The following is a 24,101-nucleotide window of genomic DNA, read 5'->3' as shown; positions in this document are numbered from 1 at the left end:
GAAGTTTTTCCTTAAGGAAGAGGAATATGGAGAAACGGCAGGGAGACCCGAGCTAATCAAAAGGCAGCATCTTCTCACCTCAAGTCAAACCCCTGACAAGCTGCTTGGAGAGAGGCAACAGGTGCCATCGCGCCGCGCTGCCGTGGCGGGGGAAGGTGACGTTACGCCTTTGTGCCAGCCGCCGCTCACCGCCTGTCAAGAGTATTCGGAATTTTTGCATAAATTCTTCCATGGTTGAATGTGCCACACACACACACACACACACGCACACATACTAGGTCCGATGAAGTATTCAAAAGATGAAGAGGTGGGAAATTATGCATGCTAGTTTTGATTATGCATTCTCTCATTCCTCTGCCGCACTTTTTTTTCCCCTTCCGATCACTTTACTTTTAGCCATGGAACCATATTTGGGAGCTGGGGTGTTTCAAATGGACCTTGCGCTCTGAATGGCGGCAAAAATGGTGATAATGAACTCAAAAGGAAATACAATTAAATGACATTATTAATGATAAAGTGAAAAAAGGTCTTGTTACATACCGCCATCGAACGCTAAATATGCTCTTCTGAACAAAAACATTTTTCCTGTAGGAAATAATGAAAAGCAAAAGAAATCTATTTATTTTTTTAAGAAATTGATCACATCCTTGGTTGCGAAATTTTCACTACGGTAAAAAGTTGAAACCTTCTTAGGTTATTTCATGCTTGCCATTAACGCATTCTGTGGTCATCAGTTCACTTTTTTTTTGTCTTTCTTTTTACACAAGAGAGATAGAGAGAGAGGGACAGAAAGAGGAAGAGAGAGAGAGAGAGAGGGACAGAAAGAGGAAGAGAGAGAGAGAGGGACAGAAAGAGGAAGAGAGAGAGAGAGAGGGACAGAGAGAGGAAGAGAGAGAGAGAGAGAAAGAGAGAGAGAGAGAGAGGGACAGAGAGAGGAAGAGAGAGAGGGACAGAAAGAGGAAGAGAGAGAGAGACAGAGGGACAGAGCGAGGAAGAGAAAGAGGAAGAGAGAGAGGGACAGAAAGAGGAAGAGAGAGAGAGAGAGGGACAGAAAGAGGAAGAGAGAGTGAGAGAGAGGGACAGAAAGAGGAAGAGAGAGAGAGAGAGAGAGAGGGACAGAGAGAGGAAGAGAGAGAGAGAGAGAGAGAGAGAGAGGGACAGAAAGAGGAAGAGAGGGATAGAGAGAGAGGGACAGAAAGAGGAAGAGAGAGAGAGAGAGGGACAAAAAGAGGAAGAGAGACAGAGAGGGACAGAGAGAGGAAGAGAGAGAGAGAGAGAGGGACAGAGAGAGGAAGAGAGAGAGAGAGAGGGACAGAAAGAGGAAGAGAGAGAGAGAGAGAGAGAGAGAGAGAGAGATCCAAAGAGTGAGAGATCATGGGAGAGCGAGAGAGACGCAAAAAGCGAGAGTGAGAGAGAGAGGGAGAGAGGGAAGGAGGGAGAGGGAGAAAGGGAGAGAGGGACAGAAAGAGAGGACGAGAGATGCAAAGAGCGAGAGATCGAGAGAGAGGGACAGAGAGAGAGAGAGAGATGCAAAGAGAGAGAGAGGGAGGGAGGGAGAGGGACAGAAAGAGGAAGAGAGATGGAAAAAGCAAGAGAGAGAGGGAGGGAGGTCGAGGGACAGAGAGAGAGGAAGAGAGATGCAAAGAGCGAGAGACGGAGAGAGAAAATTAAACGTTAAATTTGACCCCTCAAAGGTCAACCTTGACTAAGTCTTTTTGACACGTGCGCCACCAATAATTACCAGAAGCCGAACGCACACACGTCGCGTCGGCTCATTTCCCAACTTGCTTATCAAGAACAGGCTCGATTAACGCCTTGTGATTTATCGTTATTGATTGAGGCATTATTGAGAGCGTGACATTTACAATCTTTCACCTCTCGTCTGCTTTGTGGCAGCAATCCTATCCGCCGCCTGTTCTGCTCACCCCCCACCCCCCCCCTTTCTCTGCCTTAACAACTCTGTCGGGGTATCTTAGCAACATGTCAATCTTCATTCACAGGCCAGGTCATTTGCAGGCAGGGTTCGACCATGAAACAAGACGGCCAGCTCAGCTGATTGTCAAAATGTCTTTTAGCGGCTGCTTTGTATCACAACACAGACGGGACACGTAGAGGAAAAGATTGCCTCGTGCGTGTGAAGTTTCTCAGCACGGCGGAGTTTGAGAGCATCTTCACGGCAGAATACCAAGCGATGGCATTGCCGGCTTCATCCCTGCTCCGAGACAGCCCGTGATCAACGCTTGGTGTGTCTCCACCCGACAGCCGTCCAACCTTAAATTCGGCTTCCACCTATTTCCTGAATCCATTATCCCTTTTATGCAATTCATCTCGCACGAGCCCCGCTGCGGGGATAGTCACTTCCTGGAACAAACTGGCAGGGGATTGGAGTGGCGCCGGGATGGGGTTCGGGGGCAAGTCGCCAAGGGCAACCGAAATTGATCCTGCAAAATGGTTTGCTGGGATTTTTCCTTCATTTGCACTCTGGACCAAGTTGACGTTCCAAAACAATCCAAAAATGTTGTCATTGCAAAAATATTCTGCGCCACACTTCTGTAAAATTCCACTAAATAAAAACCTGACTACATTTTAGAAAAATATACATCCCTATGCATCAAATATAGGCAAAAAATATTTTTGTGCTAATTTTAACCCCGAATAATCTGTTGTTTGAGTGCGAGGATAGGGAAGTTTGTTCATGGTAGGCAAGCGAGGCAGTGCTGCCCCCTGCTGGCCATTCTCTTAAATTAAGTCTCATTTTAGCTCTTATAGTCCGTGCTTAAAATGATCATTGGTTTCGTCGTGAATTTAAATAGCAGAATTTAGATTTCCTGTTCAAATGTTTGTTTTGCGCACACAAAAAAATTCAAAATTCAAAAAATAATTTCAGATTTTCATTGGTTATTTTTCATGAATTTTTCCAGATTTTTCCTCACCTATACATTCACTATTATTATTATTATTATTTAATTGTAATCCGTCTGTGGTGACGACATTCTTTCCATGCGCATATCATTATGAAGAAGTTTGCAGAGAAGTCATGCCGGAGTGTTTTCACACTTAGCATGCCGTGCTTTGTAGAGCATGTTGAAGAAAATGCAGGATCCAAATATGATTCATTATCATTTAATAGCTTTTCCAATTATGTCTTTAAGGACTCAACCAAAGAAAATGATGTAAAAGAGAGAAGGAAATAAATCAGCGCAAACTATGTAGTACATCATTAAAACATAAAATGGAGCAAATGGCATAAACATCCTGATTGTGCCTTTACAGCCGACTTGTTTCGGCTCCCAGGTGCGCTTTAGTATTCCCTTCCTCGCGCTGTGTTTTTGATAAGGTACATTGCTATTCAAGGGTCCCGTCTCAGGGGCTTGTTTCAACACACAACTTTAATGGGTTGGAGGGGAAAAACACAACATAATAATATTTAGAATATGATGGAACAAGCCAATTAAAGATGTGGAGCGTCTCGGTGGGCATGCGGAAGTGGCTCGGGCTTAATGGAAGAGGAAAATGAAAGATCCCTAACTTGCTCCCCTTTTGCTTTCAAGCTCAGAGCGCGCAGCCAAGCTTGCCAGGCTGTCAGTCAGCCGTGAGGACGTCTTTATTCATGAGCTCCATCCCAGTAACCGGGATCATGTCATCAAATGCCCGTCCCGGGTATGGGACGAGGAGTCGGAGGTAAGGCAGTGGATCGACAGTGATGACATCATTAATAGTCAGGACCAAATCGATGGAGCAAACCAGCGGCATGAAGGCCTATGCGGAGATGGATGAGCGGGGAAATGGAAATAAAGCGAGCCTCTTTGTACCTCCCATTGCTTTCTCCCCTTTTCCGTGTGCAACCTCAGGCCCATTAAACTCACTTTAACATTTGCTACATCTGTAATGTGGCATCTCAGCATCCCTTCCACCCTCCCCCGGGACACCGGAATAATCTCTACTAAGCCTTCAGGAGAGAGAGGGATTTTTATCCTGCCGCTGACAGATAGAGAGAGACGGAAAGAGGGAGAGAGGGAAGGAGCTGGCTAGTGGAGGATAACGACATAGATAATGAGCTGGCTGTCAAGACTTTTTTTTTTTTTTTTTTTTTTTTACCTTCTCCCTCCTCTTGTCCCGATTCCTCAACTTGCCCTGCTGCTTAATCGCTGCAGTCTTGCATTGGCTTACTATTGCTACGTGTCTATTAGCCTAATGTATCGAGAAGCTATTGGAACAGATTTTGCACAGTATGTAATTGGTTCCGGTTATAGAAATAGTGGTACGCTATATATTGTATTGCATTTTCAAATTGTGTAGCTATTTAGTTTTATCTGGGGGGGAAGCAAACAGACAAAAAACAATAAAATTATTTTTCTTTCAGGGTAAAAGAAAAATAATAAGAAGTATACTGCCCCCAGGTGGCCAAGACGGGCATACCAGAAGGAGCAGTACAATGTTCATGACGATTAATTCTCGGCAAACGTCAGCTGGGATGTGTTCCAGGTGGTCGCCGGTAACCCTGACGACATGTGCCATAAAAATAAAAAAAAAATAAAAAAAATCACAAGTTACTTCATGTTAAAGATTGTCTGTCACCAATGTCTGACAAATGCAATTATGCCATCTAGTGGCAGAAAAAAATACCATTATTTTTTTTTTTAAAGAAAAATTGGAATGAGAAGAACTACCAACAATCATTCACAAAATTAAATCACACACTCCTAATGGTGTTTAGCCAATGAGAAGCCTTACGTTTTATCAAATAGCCCTAAAGAACTGTTTAGGGTTAAAAAGGTTGATTTCTAGTGACATGACATGTCAACAAAAGATAGAAAAATAAACTGACCATGTGTGATGTGAATAGAAATAAACAAACAAAATGGAGGGTTCAATATGTAAATTTTGATCATTTCTGTTCAAATATACTTAGGCATGATGATACTTCAAACTGCACAAGTGGTGCAAGCCTCAGTGTTGCTTTGGCAGATTTGCTCAAGTAGCTGACAAGTCATTTACAGGAATGTAACTACCGCTATATAAATTTATTTTATTTTTTTGGATTTTAGTTAAGCAAAATGAACAAGATACATTACTTCCAAATGATGCCAAACTCGAAGTCGACACATTAGCGTTGTGCTAATGTGAAGCATCCGCTTGTTTTGACAGTTAAATACGAGCCGCTTACTCTGTCCCTGAGCCGCCATTAGGCATATTTTGCTGAGTGGATCCATCCTGAAGCAAAATTTACAGAAAACACAGAAAATTGGACCCCATTATGAAGCGCTCAGTAATGAGGACGCTAGCTTGTTTTTGTGTGCCACTTTTCTGATTACCTCCAAATTGGCCCTTTAAAAAGGTAAGCAGTGAACAGAACAGCATAATGAGACAAGACAGGTAGTCGCTAGATTACAAATTATCCCGATAAAGCCATATTAGGTGTCTTCCTGGAATTATTTTTACTTTATCAGATGGGTGGATCCCAAATCAGCAAAATGAGTTGAAGTGGCTAGCGTGTGCTTAGACGACTGTGCCCTCAGTTTGCGCGAGTACCCGGGGTCAATGTCAGGTCACGGCAGCGGACCATTTTGATGTTGACAAGCTTGACAAAAGACATAACTCAAACGACTGGCGGGAAATGTCAGGGATAAGAGTCAGCGGGGAGACATGACGTGGGACTGACAGTGGTGGGGGGTGGGGGGGTTGGGGGGGACCATAATACCAGCAGCATTGGGGGCCCTTGGGTGACAAGTGGGGATTTATGAGCCCAATTATGAGAAAATGTGCAGCCAGGGAGTAGCGCGTCGTTGCTGAGCAATGATTTCTGTTTGGAGATTGTTGATTGGAAACACAGAGGAAGTCAAGTGGCTTCATGCTTTGTTATCTTTTATATGTTTATTCTTTTGGAGGGCGCTGTAAATGCTTGTCTATCATTGGACTTTTGATTTATTTATTATCATTTATTATCATTCAATATACTAAGTAGGAATGTCAAAATGAGTGCATTCATTTTGAGTTAATTCAAAGTTCCTTTAAACGCCACTCTTTTTTATTATTATTTTTAAACGCACAATTAATGGCCGCCTCTTACTTGGAAAGCCTGCACTGGGGGAATTCCGGTCGCAACACAGTAAACACATCCACATCTAAATTTAGCAATAATTAACTCATTCACTGCCATTGACGGTTATAGACGTCAAATATTTTTATATATTTGAACCATTTCTATTAGTTAAACATTTGTTTCTGTTTGTGTTAACAAGAGTATGAAAACCTAGAATTTTGTATTGTACAATTCGAACAGATATAACATTTGTGATTAATCGTGAGTTAACTCGTGAAATCATGGAATTAATTATGATTAAAAAATGTAATCGCCTGATGCTCCTAATTTTTAATAATCTTTTCTTTTCTTTAATCGCGTCTGGCGATTAAAATTTTCAATCGTAATTAATCGCATGACATCAATAGTTAACTCACGATTAATCATAGATTTTATATCTGTTCTAAATGTACATTTGAAAAAATTCTAGGTTTTTAGGTTTTCTTGTTAACAAAAGTGGAAAAAATGTTTAACTAATAGAAATAGTTCAAATGAATTTTGGACAATATTTGTCAATAGCCATCAATGACAGTGAATGAGTTAAAATGCATATATTTGTGGAGACTGGCGTCAAGTTGTCTTTTACATTTTTAAAAATGTGCAAAATTTCACAAGTTACTTCGGATTAAAGATTATATACCTCTTAATATGAAAAGAAAAAATGCACCGAGCTGCACCAACATCTTACAAATGCAAAATGCCATCTAGTGGCAGAAAAATGGCCGCAACACAAATCAATATCAAATTTATTTTACAGTACATCTTTTTAATTTTAACTAAATTTTATGAATTATTATGAAATTTCTGTATCAATGACTAAAATATCTTGCAATTCTCAAGAGTGGGTAGGGGGGTAGAAATGTAAGGGACATTTTCACATACATCCTTTTTTTTTTTTTTTTTTTTCCAGGAGAGCTCAGTATTGTTCATTCGATTTGACATCATCATTGCTCTCCTTTTTTTTAAAAAAACAAACAAGCAAATCAATTTAAAAAAAAATAATAAATGTTTTATTTTATTTTATTTTTTTTAAATATATATACATATATATATATACATATACACACATATATATATATATATATATATATATATATATATATATATATATATACTTTTTTTTTTGTATGTGTATGTGCGTGTGTGTGTGTGTGTGTGCGTGCGTGCGTGCGTGCGTGCGAGCGTGTGTGTATTCATCAGTTCACCTAAAGCCCATTAAAAAAAATCCCATACTAATAATATAATATAATAATAAATTGCCAAATGCAGAAACATCAATGTAAGTTATCACGATGTAGTGGCTCTCGCTAACAGACAGAATTAAGTAACCGGAATTAGGTTAAAAAATTCTATATACGTAGACCATGTTTCTATAAATTTTGATATTTGGTTTTTATTTGAGGCAGATATTTTTTCCATTAAAATGTGATTTATGAGGTCAGGGTCACATACATCCTTCTGAAGTTGAATAACTTAACACACACATTTGCAAAGATACGCATCACTGCAAATCATGACAGAGTTGACGCCAGAATGCGATGCAATCACAACCAACATACTATGAGTTCCTGTGAACTAATTGAGGACGAGACGGGGAGCAATCGCAAACGGAAGAACAGCTTAGTGAGAACGAGGCGAGCAATCGGCCGATGTGGTGGTGAGGGGGGCGGGGGGGAGCGGGTGGCTGGCGGGGGCGGTGTCAACCCACCAACACAGAAGCACGTGCCCTTCAAGAGGAGTATCGCTGAGTTTCAGTCTCACTGGAACAATTAGAGTGTAAAGGAAGGCCGGGCTCCTGTCAGCTCGCCTTCACTGAGCATTCACTAAATCTGCTATAATCTACAAGGACTGCGGCAAGGAAGTAAAGGCGAAAATAATTGTGGAACTACTTCACAGCAATTGTAATTGGCACAAAATGTACACTATTTAGCCATGACAAGATGGTGGAAATCGAAAATGGAAATGCACTTTCGGAATTGTCCATACTTGAGCCTTTGTTTGTTTTTTTTTTGTTTTTTTTTGGGGGGGGGCGGGGGGGATTAGCATTCAGAGCATTTTTTTTTGTTTTTAAGTAGCCTCAAAATGGAATCTCTCTTTTGTCTCCTAAAGTCTTTGTTCCTGGAGAACAATGTGCCTTATTGTCCAATATGTGCCAATGTGGGTGAATAAAAACTAGCAAAATTGTTTGCACCACTTTGAAAAATGAGTAATGCTACACTCATTCAAAATAAAGATTTGATAGTGGGCTGCTGGTATTACTTAAAAAAGCTTTAAGTGGCTTCTAAGGGGTGTCTCTTTCACATTTAAATGTATATTTAGATTGTTTTTATGACAAAATGCCAGCTGTGGTCATTTCGACATGTGAATAAATTGAATTGAATTAAATACTGGTTAACCGCTGATGTTGTTGTCTGGTATTGGCATTGCATAGCATTGCGAGATGTGGCCGCCATCTTTGTGGAATTGTCAAAAAAAAAAAAAAAAAACAGGAGATCCCTAACAAATAAATTGACAAAAAAATAAATAAATGACCGCCTACGTAACTACATAACCAATTCTATTGGCCAATAATCTTCCATTTGCGATAATTAACTCGAGTTTTTAGGGTATGTGTCACGATGCTAATTGTGACTCATTGCCATCTTGGTAGTTTGGCCTACCTGAAATATTGGTGGCCATTTTGAACTGAAACCTGTCAGCCAATCAGAGAAGGCGGTTCACTGAGTTGAAAGAATTGAGAAGTTGAGAAATAAGTAAGTTATACAGTTTTATTCTAATTTGAAGAGCAGAATTTAGAAAGGTGATATCAAACAAAAACATTCCTCAAAAAGGCCTTCCCCCCCCCCCCCCCCCAATTTTCAAAATTCTTGCTTCTTCCGTTCTTCTTCCAAACTTGTTGCCTTTGCCCCTTCCGCAAGTCTGTGAACCTTCACCTTGCCTAATTGATATGCGATCACCGCTCCAGCGCTCCGATATTGCTCATTGAGGCTACGTACGTACGCATCGTCTGCTCTCCTCGAAGACCTCAAACTTCACAAACTGACATTTGGTTCGGTTCGTCTACGAACAAGAAGAAGCGCCGTCATCTCAAATCGACGCTGGTGTGAAAAGTTCACCGACTGCAGCTTGCGTAACGAAGCGGGAGAATTTATTTTTGCCCGAGGCTTCCAGCAAAGTTTGCTCAACTTTTGTCTTCTTCTGTCTTAGTGTGTGAAATGAAAGCAGGCAAATACTTTGTGTCCCTCTCGCAAAGTAGCAGAGGATGCGAGTCTTTTGTACTTTTTCAATCACAGCTCAACTCGATCTTCACTTCTCGGAAGCCTGCGGTGACTTGCAGCGGAGCATTTTTTATTTTTTTTTTGCTTCATCCGGAATCAGATCGATTTGATCAATTTCGCAGCATGCGATTCTTATATTTCTTATGTTAAAAAGCGGTAAGGTCACAAGACACACATGCACCTGATCTTTGCACACATAACAACGTGTTCTTATTATGAAATGGCGACACTGTCGTATCTGTTCTTGAACCACAGAGAATACGGTACAATTGTACTAAACTAGCCATCGCAGCTATATTGTCATATAAACAAAGAAGATTTGTATTTCTTCCGTTACTGTAACTAAGTCAGATGCTGTTTTATTAGTCATTTATTATAGAAGATAAAGAATATACGCAAGTCAATATTGATAGTTATCTGTCTTTGAATCTCTTTTTTCAAATAATTGTTCAATATTTGCTAAACTGCTTCTTATTGTGAATTGAGTTGAACTGAGTTCCATTTTTTTATTTTTTTTTATTGCAAAAGCTCAGCAACAGCAACAGGGCATTTTTTTTTATTATATTGTTATATAACCGTTCATTTATGACGACTCAGCTCCAGGATTCCTGTGAACCTGAATGGCTAAGCATTAGAAAATGGATGGAAGGAGCTTTTCAGTTGAGGGATTGGTCTTGCAATGGGCATATATCAGGACGTTGTGGGAGTGTTCATTCGAATGGAAATTTGTATTGATATGGACAGTAAGATACTTTCACATCATGCTATCAATTGCAGCCTCTGAACCAGTGGTGTCTAAAGTCTGGCCCGGGGCCCGTTTGCAGTCCTTGTTTTTAGTGGCCATTCACATATTCTGATAACAAAATTAAACGATAAAAAGATGCTGAGAGAAAGTCAAAATATGAATAATCGCACATAATTAAATGTGTAAGGAAAATTTTAAATAAAAATTTAAAATTGTAACTCAATCTAAATTTGACATGCTAATATGTTATTTGATATTGCAAATATAGACAAACAAACATTCGCACTCACTTTCACACATTTATGACAATTTAATATACATGTTTTTGAGAACGTAGGAGGAAGTAAGTATCCACCGAAAACCTACACAAAAACGCAAACTAAAAGCTCTGAGACTCAAAACCAGAAGCAACTAAAAGGCAGACACGCTAAACGCTAGGATGACCAAACCAAGTCTCACAATTGATCTATAATCCCAAATGACAATATTATGTCCATTTATAATTGGGTAGCAGATACCGAACATCCAACTACTGCGCATAAATTCCTAAAAACGACTTTTGGAAGAAAAAAAATGATTGTGCGCACGTATTTGCATGAAACCCGCTAAATAAATCACAGTTGAAAGGAATATGAATAAACAAACGTGTTGTGTGCCAAGTTAATTGTACTGCGAGAGCTAACCTGCTGAGATTGTGTGCGACAGCTGACAGCCGTAGTGACATTTACAAACACAAAACGGCTAAAAATATCCTGATAAAATATGCTTATGAGTCTGCCGTCTGATTTTTTTTTTTATTCTTGGAGCTCGTGTTGCTTTTCTCTGCGGCTGAATGACTTTCGGCGTGTAGACGACTGAATTCATGACAAAGAGTTGAGCCACAACAAAAATACTGCATATACAAAAATGTCTCGTCGGGGCTTTATGATACTCTGCATACGATTACTGGACTAGAAATTCTGTCAATTCTCTAGAATCAATTTGACGCTAAACTGAGCCGATTTGGTCGAACTCTAACTAGAGAAAAGAGTACATTTAAGAGTAGAATAAAACAATTCAATAAAAGTCACTCAAGGGTTGCGGAACAAACACATGACCTTTAGCTTTGGAAATTGCCCCTTTACCACCTGAGCTATGCCACTCCTACTCTTTACTTTGATCCAAGAGGAGGCCAAAAACATCGTCCAGCTGACATGAGACACACAGCGGGGGGGGGGGGGGGGTACATTGGCTGTCTCACAACTTGTAATTGTGGGTTTGTTCCTCAACCCTCCAGTGACTTTTTTTTTTTTTTTTTGTATTTCATTTAGAGTGGGACCAAATAGACTCGGGTCAGAGTCAAATGTACTCTACAGAATTTACAATGTGATTGGCTCGCAACGGGTCCTACGTATGCCCGGTCTCTTGACCTCTTGACCCCAATGAGCACATGATCTTGGAAGGATCCCCAATATTTTTAAAAATAGTAATTTTACTCAAAAACTAGGTCATATGTGGAAGAGAGCACATCCAGAAAATACAGTGATGAAAAGCACATTTATAGCAAGCCTCCTATTAGCATCAACTGACACCATCACCGAACACCACCGCGGCTAACGCTACCGCCAGAACATAATCATGCTAATGAGGAGTCGTCACACCTTCACTTCCGCGTCACTTCAACAGACCAGACCTGACCTTTCGGCAATTTATATTGGACGTTTACGTGGCCACCAAAACTTCAGCAATGTAGCCGGCAACAAATCAGAGCATTGAACTGCCGTGAACGGGACCTCGAGATGGTTTCTTTAGCGCGACCATGTCCTGTTGCAGGAAAAAGACGCTGACGGTCAGACACTGTGACAGCTCGCAAGTCTTTGTGTGCATTCACATCAGTGACTTTCGGATTTTGTTGTCAGGTTGACGCCTCGGGTGAGTTATTAAGTCGCCTCGGGCCACCCGAGGACCTTCACTGTCTCCTCAGGCGGCGGCGGCGGCGACTGCGGCGTATGTCCTTCAGCAGGTTGAAGCGATTGTCAATTCGACTGCTTGCAAACGGCCGAACAAAAGCGCAATGTATGCAGCGAAGGAGACGGAAACAAAATGGATGGAGGGAAAGTGTGAATGAAGACATGCTGGCTTGTGGAAGCACAAATGAAGGCTTCTCTGGAGATCTCTTTACTCTCACGGTTTGTGTTTGTCCTTATCAGGGGGATTCTAGCCTCTTTCACCCTTAGGTTGCTTTAGACTTTTCTTAGATTCGGTTGTTTTTTTTTTTCAACTCCGGGCAACCTGCGATAAATCCCCCGCTATCGGAATATTTCAGCTATGCACCGATTGTCTGCCAGACCGCTGCTGGCGCAACGAACCTCTTCCTCAAACGGTGCCGCGCAGCGACAGGTGAAAGGATTTGATTAACATAGGAGTACGACTACGTTACAATTTCCACTGCAAGTTTGTGAAAACGCATTTAAAATGACAAAACACACAAATTTACAACTTATCCAATATAAAATTATTCACAGAACATACATTACTCAATATATGATGAAGAAAATGGGACTCTCAGACTCCGACATTTGTCTCCAATGTTTACAAAACACTGCAGACACTTATGTTCATGCTTTATGGTTTTGTACTCCGGTTATGTATTTCTGGACTAAAGTCTTAGAAAAACTTTCCGCTATTTTGGACTGTAGGATACCTTTATCTCCAAACTTGTGTTTGCTAGGTGACCTAACAACAACTGACTTACCACATAAACAATTTCAATCTACACTTGTAGCCCTTACTATCGCAAAAAAAACAATTCTTGTTAACTGGAAAAATAAACAAACTCTGAATATCGACCAATGGTCTAACCTCCTCATAAATCACATTTTAATGGAAAAAATATCTGCCTCAAATAAAAACCAAATATCAAAATTTATAGAAACATGGTCTATATAGAATTTTTTTACCTAATTCTGGTTACTTAATTCTGCCTGTTAGCGAGAGCCACCACATCGTGATAACTTACATTGATGTTTCTGCATTTGGCAATTTATCATTATATTATATTATTAGTATGGGATTTTTTTTAATAGGTTTTAGGTGAACTGATGAATACACACACGCTCGCACGCACACACACACGCACATACACATACTCACCCACATACAAAAAAAAAATATATATATATAATTTTTTTTAAATAAAAAATAAAAAAAAGGAGAGCAATGATGACATGTCAAATCGAATGAACAATACTGAGCTCTCCATAAAAAAAAGAAAAAAAAGAAGAAGAAAAAAAAAATTTTTCCAATGCAAGAAAGGTCTTGATTGGAAATATGGAATTCATTGTTTATTAATGGAGTTAAAAATAGTGTGCTATTGTAGCCAGAAGAGGCTAACCTTTTTTTTTTTTTTACCTTTTCCTGTAAAAAGTGGCCCGGGGCCAATTCACAAATTATCATCTATGTTGACTTATTATTGTTTGTATTTAATAACTAAATTAAATCGAGTTAAGGTTCATGAAATCAATATCAAATGATACAATATGGTCATCAATGACATTTATTTAGGTCTATGTGTAGACACTGACACCCAAGAAGATGCCAAACAAGCCGGAATCAACTTCTCAGGGGGGAAAAAAACAAAAAACACACACAAAGATCTTTACCAGATAAGAAAGCACGAAACGCTTCTCGCTGTTCAACCTTCCACAAGGAAACGGTGAGTAATTCTGCGAGAATATAATTCATTGCAGTGTCTATTCGTCTATGCGTGTATTCAGACCAGAAAAGTCCTGACCAAAAACTGACTTTATTTGTAATTTTTTTTCGTTTGGTGCCGTTCGTTGTGCTTTTTGCAAGCGGACCGTATTGCGTAATCACGTGGACCCGCGTGACGATCTGTGCTCCCATCGGACAAAAATGACGAGGGCTGAACACTTAACGAAACCAGGACATGCTGTCAGAATACGGAGGATTATGAATGAATTTAGCACAATACTAACGGGCAATATTACCGATTGTTTTGTTTTTTTACACGGGAGAAAATATTTGGTTTAAAAAAAAAAAATACCCTGCCTCATGTGTACAAAGCCTGCGGCCGTCGTAGCCCGGACTTACAAAACTGAAATTACTTTGCGGCCCACTAGGTGGCGCTCGCGGCCCAATGGTTAAGAATCACTGCCCTGCAGGATTCAATTTTAACATCATCAGCGTCATTATTCTCAAAATGGGAACAGGAGTTCAAAACATTCCGACAGACAAACACCAGATGGCGATTCATGGAAATTAAATAGTATTCACATGGAATCATTTTCTTCTGCTCATTTTTTTAATTACGCTTAATTAATAGCAGCGCCATCTCTATTTTGAGCTTCATCTAGTCCAAATATTAAATGGCACATATGTTGAAAATGGGCTTTTTAATTGCTTGTATACAGATAGTGCGGTCTCTTGAGTGTCTATGATTTAATTAACCAGTGGTGTCTTCGCACACGCATGATTCATTTGCAATCTGAATGCATTTGGGTGAACTCTGGAGCTCTGGAGAGAATCTCCCAAAAACACCATAAAAAAAAAAAGCATTCGATATGTTAATGGGTTTAAAAATAAATAGTCACTAACGGGGTCAGAATTGTTGTCGTGTATCCAAGTTCCGCTTTGAATTAGTGGCACTTTCTGCACAACGTCGCCAAGTTTCTGCAGATTTGTAATAAACAATACGGCACCAGGACTGTCGACGTTTGAGCTCATAAAAGCCAGGCAACGGTAAGCACTAAACGTGACCTGTTAATACACAAAAATGACATTTCTGGTTTCTTGGTCTGGCAGAACTGTTCATTTTGGGGCAGTAAGCAAACATTCTTGCATATTCATTAAGAAGTCACATGATCCATTCAGGAGCACAAACTATATTGACATTTCTGTAGACAAAAGCTTGTTACCAAAATAAAAACGGACTAATCAAAGAAAACTGTCATAAGGTTTCGTCATTATTATAAATCTTTATCCTGACGACATCTGGAATGGTCGGGATGACGTCGCATCAAAGAATTTACTTCATTTGTAAAGCTTTGTCCAGGCTACTTTCAGAGACATTACATTAAGAAAGAAAAAAAGGTATGGAGTACTCAATATTCAGTACTTTAGTTTTTTAATGGTCCGACGCCCCCGCTAAAAAAATAAAATAAAATAAAAAAATAAATAAAAATAATAATAATAAAAAATAAAAAATAAAAAAATAAAAATATTTTTTTTTTCAAAAAAATAAAATCTGTTTTTTACTCAGCAATTTGAATTTGTCAAAATGGTAGAATTTTGTATGAAGCTCTTGTCTTTGGTCTTATTAGTGTTAGACAGCGTAATAGAATGTGTGTTTAGCCTCCTTTTTTTGTACGAATTTAGACGATATTCCAAATACTTCCATCATCACCATCAGCCACGCTATGTTGTAATCGGCTCCTTGGAAAGCATTGGCGTCACACGCCTTTGCGTGAAGGTAAACAGGCTCATATTCCATTTTGTCCCCCCCCCTCACATTATTCCTCCTTCAATTTCCGTGCATGATGAGGAACGCAGGGGCCTCAAAACCTCGAAACAAACGCACCCTCTCTGATTTTTCTCCTTTTGGTCATAACGCATTTCAAAGGAGAAGTGGAAACAAAAACATCCATTTCCTTCAGTGTGTTCATTTACCGCGCTGCCCTCCGAGCTCAAATCGCCCGCGGGAGACAGCAGAGGGTAAAGGAGGTGAGAAGAGGGACACCAAATAAACGCATTCACAGCGAGTGGCGTCGGCGGTGAGTCAGAATGCAGCCGCGCGACGCAGACTTGGCATTTCATCAAGAGGGAACACAAGCTGTTTGTTTTCTTGCGGCTTAATGACGCTGCACAATTATCCTCCTTGCTCACAAATGTAAATACACGGATTTTCTGGCAAAACACTCATCAACCAGTCAGCGTCCCACATGTAAATATGCTTTGGATACACAGCGGAACCTTCAGGCTTGAACACGAGGGGACGATAGTTGATATGGCCGCGATGATAAATAAATAAATGACTTCCTAATAAAATAGCATTCGAAAATTAAATACAAATAATAAATATCAATGAAAATAAATATAAAGTGTCCATAAAGTCTCTTTACCATTTAAAAAAATTATTAAAAACGCAATTGAAAATGGTTACTTTCACCGAAATTCTCTGTTTTGAAACAAAAAGCGGAGAAAAATAGCTTTTTTTGAAACGATGTTATTTCATGCACTCTAGTGATTTGTACACTTCTTTTTGTCCATGAATGATGCCACAAACACCTAAATAGTGCTTTACTTCTGTAAAACGCTTTCACCAACAATGAAAAAGTGTTTTTTGATTGCAAAATACGTTTATTTCCATTCAACAGTGTAACAATTTGACAAAACAATTTCGCAAACTATTTACAAATGTGTGCAACTGCGGTACTACTTACAATTATGTGGATGTTTCAAATACAGTTTTTCTTTTTGTAACGCTCTCCTGCGTGCAAGGAGACGCCAGGACTCGCACAACAGTTTACTTTCACTTTCACATTGGTCCGTTTTGCGTGCAAACGTTACACTTTCTTGACGGCCTTTTTTTCCGGGGAATAAAAAGCAAGTAGCAGACTGTACACACTTCCTCCGATGAATATGCATTGGACTCGGGGCACTCTCCGTCGTCCGATCGAACGTCCGCCTGTGCGCGCTCGGTTGCGCTCCGCGTTACGACACCGTCATAGCCGCCGCGTCAGCGGTTCCAATTTCGCCGTCAAGCTCGGATTCACCTTCATCATCATCGAGGATGATCACCGTCGTCATCAATGTACTCTTTTAGCGTTGGTCGATGCCTTTCGTCTTGTAAGTGTAGAGCTGCTTGCAAACGCTCGCCATTGCCCGTTCCCTCCTCCATCTAGCTCCATCTAACGTCTTCTACTGCCGCGTCAATGCTTCCCAACACGGAGTCACCACCCTCATCTTCATCATCGATGATGATCATCGTCGTCAACAATGTGCTCTTTCAGCGATGCTTTTGGTGTTTGAAAAAAACGGCTTGGGCGTGAGCTCCTCGCGACCGGCCGCCATTTTTTCTTTGTCTTCCATTCTCATCTCCTGCTCGACGCTCTAGCTCCGCCTCTACTGACGCCCACCCGATCTTGTCAAAAGAGAGTCATCGCTGCCCTCTAGGGGCCAAAAATAGTCATTAGGCACAACAGACAGGCTGGAAACTTTCACCAGACATGCAGAAGGGTTTCCTCTGCCCGTTTCAAAAAAAAAAAAAATAAATCATTGGATGACGTCTTTTGACGTCATTGGCAGTGCTCCGTAGGTTTTTACTTGACGTCTTTAAACGTCAGTGGCAGTGAAAGAGTTAAAAGAGGTAAAAAAAAAAAATTTAATTAAATAAACGCTAAATACAATAAAACAAATCTGAATAAAATATCAAATCAATTGCATTTTTAATACATTTTTGAAATGCTAAAGAGACTTTATGGACACCCTGTATATACTGTAAATATTGCTGCCCAACTTGTGTAGCGGCAACTGATATTTCTCGCATCCTTTGGTGAATGACAATTTTTCCGATGATTTGTCACAGTGACAGAACAAGAATGGTCTGATTTCATACGTCTTGATGGAAGCAGGTGACATGACATGACAGGCCTGTAATAAAGGTGGCGAGCGCACCGCGGGGGAGATTTGGACCACTCGGGCTCTCCTCTTTGGGCGGTTCGAATCCGGCTTGCCTCCCCCGGCCACTCTGACAGGCAGACACGTTTGGGCTGTGAGGTGAGAAGGTGACTCCACCGGGAGTCGTCTCCCCAGTAATTGGCTGTCACACGCGGCTTCGCCAAAGTTTGCAAATCGGATTGGCACCCGTGAGGGTGCGTGCGTGTTCGGTAGGGGAAAGGGGAGGCCGCGGATAATACGGCAGGGTGAAGGCTTTAGCTGCAGGTGCAAGAGCATGCACTTAACCTCTTTCTCACATTAGGCCTTCCTTTTTTTTCTCACATTAGGCCTTCTGTCGCTCACCTCCTCCTCGCCTGTTTTCTTATGCCTGGATGTGTTACAACTTACTCTAAAGTGATTATTTGCACAGCGGCGGGTTTTCCAATAAACTGCTGATCTCACCCAAGAGGCGTTTATTGTCACCTTGCCTTTCCAAGGATGTTTCCATTCTAATTTTGTGACGACAACAACAACAACAACAACAGGCTCGTTTTCCTGCCTAGCTGTGCTTATAAGCACTAGAAATATTGGAAAAATACTCACTAGCAGTGCACATGTTCACATGGCCTTAGTTTTGTTTCCTTAAGAGAGAAAAAAAAAAAATCAATTCAGTCCAACTATTTCTTAATCATGGAGCTACACAAGCAGGGTATCCAACCTGCTGAGCTTCCCTTTTCATCAAATCCAGCACGGAGATCATCACAGTCGCCGAGTGTGCTCTTGGAACTGGCCTCTTATTTGTCTCCCATTGAGGTGCATTGTGTCCCCAACGGCACAGAAAGAACATATTTTTTCTTGGGGGGGGGGGGGGGGGAGAAATCAAGCAGAGACTTTTTTTGTATGGTGCGATTCAAAGAAGCAATTTGAAAAGGCGTGAAAACACCGCGGGAGATGGCGGTGGGCCGCGTCGGTGTCGGAGTCCCGCGGCCTCGGGCTCTTCCACAAATATGCGTTGTGATCAAGAGCAAGATAACCCCGATGCGAGTAACGTTTGGCGCTGGGGCCTCAGGTGGCCGCCGTACTGTAGGCGCTCAAAAAGCTTTAAGAGTCCCCGCAAATCTATTTTGGGGTGCCCTGCTGAGAGCGGCTCGACGGAGTTCTCAAAAGATTTACATACAGACGCTCCCCTACTTACGAACATTCGCGTTGCGAACAACGGTACATACGAACATTTCTGCTCGTACAGTATGTCGAAAAATGTTCGGAAAGAAATGCTGTAAGTTAGATTTTGTATTGCGCGTAGTGCTTCTTTCCGCCGCTAATACCGACGCTTGGCGCTGTGAGAGCTCATTGGAGGCTCAGCAACGTGGCGAGGAGGAGGAGGAAGAAAACGCCGGTCCCCATGAAGCAGGAAATAACTTTTGAAGCCGATTCCAGCGACGACGAAGAATCTCTCATGATATAAAATCCTCCTCTTCCTCCTCCTCCATCATCTCCTTAAGCATCGAGTACATCTTCCAAAAGTAAGTTAAACAAAATGAATTTTATTTATCTTATTACGTACATGTACATACTGTGTGTGTGTGTCTCGCTCTCTCTCTCTAACATACGTAGTACAGTACTGTACGTATTCTCTCCATTTTATTAAAAGTTTTTTTCAGTACAAACCAATGCAGGTTACTTGTACAAGCCTTAAACATACTTATATAAACCTTCAATATACTTATATAGGCTTTAAACATAAATTATAATACAAAATATAGCACTGAAGCAACTCACGAACAAATTCACCTTACGAACGATCGTCCGGAACGTAACTCGTTCGTAAGGTGGGGAGCGTCTGTACTAACGTAACAGAACTCGGTCAAAACGTGACACGAGCAGGAAATATGTTCGATTTCTGGCACTTTCTTCCGACCTTAGTCAGGTCACATACTGTATGAGCTGGAGTCTATCACAGCTGACTTTGAGGGCGTCCATCTTGGACTGGTCGCTAAATAATCGTAGGGAATATGTACACGTTAAAAAGCCAATTATGGATGGAAAAATGGACCGATCCAACTTTCTGGATCTCTCGTTTTTTTTCACCCAAGTAAAGGATCTGACCAATATTTATCATTTATGTCTCAAAGTATAGGATCGGTCAACTTTCTCCCCAAATACAAAGAGCGTTTTTTTTCCCTCCGTTTTTTAACAGGAGGAGAACCGAAGAGGGCAAACTCGGAGGCAGCGTCGCAGGCCGCTGCACTGCGAGGGGCGTTCAACACCTCAAAGGCTTCTGACAAGTTTGCTGTGAACCTGGAAGCCTCCAGAAATAAACCAAAAATGAGCACAAGGTGCGAGCAGAAGGCTCTGTTGCGTTTCGACGTCTCTACTGATTGCGTTTGATCGCCTCGCAAATAAGCCGAAGGTCAAACGGCCAACCGTAGTCATATATGCAAGAGGTACGCCAAATTTGCATACACTTTGCATGCGTTGCGATGCGATGAGCTCAGTCAAGTTGTATTCATTCTTTAGTTTGTGTTGTAGGTGAAGAGTGGCATGAGTGCATGAAGGCGCTAGTGTGGAACCCGCAGCTTGCAAGCAACAAGACTCGAAGGAATTGCGCCTCTGTCAGAAAGAAGGGTAAAAATAAATGTCGTTTTTTTTTTTTTTTTTTTTTTTTTTAGACCAGCCTCGTCCTCGGTTGTTTTTTGGGGATGCGCACAAAGGGAGAAAGAGAGAAAATGCGATTCTTCTATAAGAGCGATGGAGTGTTAATGCTGCAAAATGCAATGTAATTCCCAGTAGCGCTCGTGTGGATGTGCAGTAATTTGACGGGCGTGAAGCAGAAGATCAGAGGCCATGCAAAAACTCCCCCTTGAGTTTACATTTCAACAATCTCACGCCGTGAAAATACTCCTTTTCCAAAGACAGTCCGGTGTTTATTCAAACCGCAAAGCACGACCTTCTTTGTAAAGCCGGCCGAGCGTATCAAGTTGTTACTGAACCAAAATGGCCGTGATGCGCTAAAGTCAAGAGCAAATAAAAGAGAATCAAAATGTTTTCTACCGGCTAAATCCTCCGCAAATCGAGCCGAGAAGAAACCTTTCAGTTGACTTTGGGGAAAGTGCAAGTTTTTCTTGACCAAAGTTCCCAGGGATTGGTGGAGAAAAGCAGCGTGGAACGTGACCGGCAAGAGTAAAAACAACATCCTCGCGCTTGTCGGGTACAAGCCGCGCGAGTGAAAAAGAGACTCGAACTGGAGAAGACGTCGCCGTTTGATCTGGTTCGGAATCGCGAACCCGCGCGAAACGCGCCATCCGCGGATCCATGTGGCTGCAGCCAGGTGTGCGCGGAATTCCATAATTCATTTCATGAATTATGTTCTTTAGTTTTAGCGATGTCAGTCAACATTTTGTGTATCTTCTTGGGGGGAAAAAAAAAATCTCTTGATAGCTTGCATCCAGTAGAAAAGTCCTTGGCTGAATGTATAATGCTCAAGTAAGGTAGCGTGTTTGGATTTACTACTAAGTCATTTTTATTCAAGCCCGTGTGGTGAATACAAATGCAAAGCAGTCAACAACAAAAGCTAAAGCTATGCTAATTATAAAGAACACATCTAAATGAACACATGGGGCTTGTTTTTTATTAAAGGTTTTACCCATGCAAGAAAGGATGCGGAAGTTTCCGCTAACACTTCCAATTCCATCACTTTGAACTTCTTTTGTGCGCTTGTGTTGTTTTTCTTCACGGTGAAAAAAAAAACACAAGAATGACCTAAATGCAAGTCTCTGTCACATCTGATGCTAACAGCATATGTAATCTGTTAGCGTTAACAAGTAATTTAGCGGATTTTTAGTAAATCACGCTCATAGTTTCAAGTCAAAAAACGGACAATTGAATCATTGTCGGTCCCCCCCACCAATGAAAACAATTCACAAAGTCATGGGCAAACTTGCCCCCCCCCCCTGAAGGAGTTGAGTTGGAAATATCTTACTTATGATCTGATTTCTTTTAGTCATCCAATTCCGTGGGAATATTTTTTTTTTTTTATGGGAGCGGAGATTATCAACCGGGATAATTGGGGTCTTCTCACATCCCTCCCTACAAAGAAACGCGACCTTCAGAAATGACACATCTCAGCTAAGACAATGTAGTCGTTCAAATGCTAAACTAACCGCAAAATAGACAAAAATGGTCTCAGATTTACCTGAAAATGTATCATTCTTTTTGGTACTCAGCGCTCAAGTATACGCAAAACATTTATTTACAATAATATGTTGTACGCGCCCCCACTACAACAACGGTATTCTGATTAATATTGTCTTTACGGACTGAGTTAAGCAGCAAAATCTACCCGTTTTTAAAATCCATCACGGGGAAGCCATTTTTTTCCAGTTGCTGACGACTGAAAACGAGATCACGGTTGGGTCAGGGCTCAGGTAACGACCAATCACGGCTCAGCTTCAGAAAATAGGTGAGACATGGCCGCTTGCACGAAGCAACTGTGATGTCTTTTTAACTCATTTGCTCCCAAAAACGTACAAATATGTTTTATTTTAAATATTACCATTCCCCCAAAGACGTATTTATAAGTTTTTTTATGTTGTTGTTTCTTATACTAGAGCATACAGAAGGCGTTGATGCAGCCTCTGAACTGAAGAGAATTACAAAAACGGCCAGCAGGTGGCAGCAGAGTATAAGAGCTCAACCAGGGCCATGTTGCAAGAAGACTTTTCCCCCCAGTGTTTTCAACAGATTTGTGAAAAAGGATGAAACTTCGCTATATTCTAATGCTAATTGCTGCAAAATGGAAATGGATTAAGTTTTACTTTTTTTCCTGATGAAAAAAGAGACTTTAATCTTTCTCTTGGCAGGTTCCATGTTTTTATAGCTCCCCTGAGATGGAGAAAATCAGGTGGATTTTTCTGCTTAACTCATATTCCACAAATGCAGTATTAAGCAGAATACCGTGATTAGATCGGTGGTGTCGCATTGGACATATTATTGTAAATCAATTTTTAGGGGTTGACTTCCCCAACATGCCTAACTAAGATTATAACAATAAAAGTCTTCACTGCCCAATTTATTCTCATGGGAATATTTACTAGATGTGTTTAATTTGTTAGCCACAAATAAATAAAATAAAACTCATGCGTGAGCATGGTTAACATGTGTTCATGTTAACGAACATGTTCATTAACATGTGATTCTGGTCTAAGTCCGTTCAGCCGTGTTAAAAGAGCTCCATTAAGTTGCAGCGACGTGCGAGCATCGCACGCGCGCGTCGTCCACGTGACCCGAGTGTGACGAGATGTTTTCCTGTGCGAGCGTGATCGGCGCTACAAGGTTCCCCTTCCGGAGTTGTGAAGCTGATGGATGGCTGACAACGACAAGAAGATTGATGGGTCGGTGGAAGGAAAAGCTGATGGATGAAGCTCACCTCGGTTGCGTGTCAGTAAGCATCGGCGCGGAATCGGAGCCGCAGCTCAGCCCTTCATTATGGAGACATCAGCTGTCCTCTCGCCTCATGTCAAGAGAGCCTTTTAAGAAGAGGACAATTGTACTGATGCTTGTTTTTCATTATACCTCGTGGCGGTGCAACATAAAGCTTCCATTGCTGTACATTGGCTTCGTGTGCATTTAGGGTTTAGATTGAACGGTGTCGCCTGCACTTTAATTCAATACTGTATGAAGGAATTGGCTCATTTCAGTACTCACATTCATTTGATATCTGCTATCTCATTTCAGCATTTGCATAAACAAGTGTCATTTTAGTAAACAGTTCGGTTTGAGAACGAAGCTTTTCACACAGCGTTGTTTGTGTGCATCCACTAACGGCCCCTCAGCACCAGCCAGCGAACATGTTTTGAGCCTGTTCCATAAAAACTGTTTGCAAAGCAAAACACCTGCACTGCCAAAACTGATGAATGGATTTTGTGATCCATTTGAAGCATAAACACAAATTCCCTTTTCAATATACAAGAAAATATGTCTCTAGTTGTTGCAGTTTCATTCAAAAAGGCGGCGGTAACTTAAGTGGATTTTTCTGGTATAGGTAGGGGGGACCAGATTTTCAAAATTAAAAACAACTCAGAAATGCCAAACGTAATCGCTAGTCAATCTTCCTCGTCATTACGCCAATGCCAAGAATCCTTTAGCTTAGCGAATGCTAAATGCTAGCTTGGTTGACAGTTCGACAGCGCTAAAAGTGGGTGAAAAGAGTTTCAATAATAAAAACTGACACACAAATAACAAATGTAATTGCTAGTCAATCATCACGTCAATGCCAAGAATCCTTTAGCTTAGCGAATGCTAAATGCTAGCTTGGTTGACAGTTGGACAGCGCTAAAAGTGG

General features: G+C 41.0%; 1 protein-coding gene across 5 annotated transcripts in view; it reads right to left on the bottom strand.

Annotated features, from left to right (window-relative positions):
* Positions 1–24,101, bottom strand: part of LOC144036137 (uncharacterized) — a 134,475-nt gene that overhangs the window by 66,278 nt on the left and 44,096 nt on the right. For 3 of the 5 annotated variants that reach the window (XR_013288592.1, XM_077546502.1, XM_077546503.1), the window contains exon 3: positions 79–192. The exons of 1 other annotated variant lie outside the window; for it this stretch is intronic. The gene's annotated coding sequence lies outside the window, so the exon portion shown is untranslated. Of the gene's footprint in view, positions 1–78; positions 193–22,976; positions 23,287–24,101 lie in introns of those variants that run through there. One more of the 5 variants, XR_013288593.1, reaches the window with a different exon arrangement.

The sequence above is a fragment of the Vanacampus margaritifer genome, chromosome 16 (assembly GCF_051991255.1).
Source record: "Vanacampus margaritifer isolate UIUO_Vmar chromosome 16, RoL_Vmar_1.0, whole genome shotgun sequence".
Classification (NCBI taxonomy): domain Eukaryota; kingdom Metazoa; phylum Chordata; class Actinopteri; order Syngnathiformes; family Syngnathidae; genus Vanacampus; species Vanacampus margaritifer.
This window is presented reverse-complemented; position numbering and strand designations above follow the sequence as displayed.